The sequence below is a fragment of the Sinocyclocheilus grahami genome, unplaced genomic scaffold (genome assembly GCF_001515645.1).
Source record: "Sinocyclocheilus grahami isolate Dianchi unplaced genomic scaffold, SAMN03320097.WGS_v1.1 scaffold98.1, whole genome shotgun sequence".
NCBI lineage: Eukaryota > Metazoa > Chordata > Actinopteri > Cypriniformes > Cyprinidae > Sinocyclocheilus > Sinocyclocheilus grahami.
Window position 1 is genome coordinate 3,441,354 of NW_015505277.1, and position 836 is coordinate 3,442,189.

Consider the following 836-nt stretch of genomic DNA (forward strand, 5'->3'; position numbering starts at 1 on the left):
CTTAGCCATCTTCAAGAAACGACTAAAAACACATCTGTTCCACCTCTACACATCTGTGACCCTCTAACTCTAACACTTTCTAGTCTATTTTAATTCTACTTTATCTATATTTATCTTTTTTATTCTTTATTTAAAAAAAAAAAAAAAAAAGAGTTCCCATTAAAATGTCTTTACATCAAGGACCTGATCATAGAAACAATGCACAGTACAAGCGCAGCGTTGAGCTCCTTGAGTCTGTTCAGTAAAGAGCGTTTTGATTGGTGGATTAAAAGCTCACCACGATTGGCTGAAAGGAACATCCTCCAAAAAAAGATATTTATGATTCTTAACCTGCCAGGAAGGTCTATTGTCCTCATTTGTAAGTCGCTTTGGATAAAAGCGTCTGCCAAGTGACTAAATGTAAATATACAATTATTATAATAAATAAATTATACAAAATCATAACATTAGCACACAAAATTATTACACCAATGTAGTGCATAATATATAATTATAGTGAATAATTAATATATATATATATATATAGTTACAATACATCAAATATTATATTACATAATAACAGTACACAAAATGATTACAACATTGTAGTGTATAATATATAACTATAGTGCATAATTATAATTATTAAAATATATGTTACAATACATAAAATATTATATTACATAATATTGTATTATATGATTATGTATAACTATTATAAAAGTTAAAAAAATTATTATTATTATCTATAAAATATGTCATGTTTAATATAAATGTATAATAATATATTTTAAAAACAAGTTACAAATGTAATATTTATTATACCTTATAAAATATATATTATTTAAAATAATTAT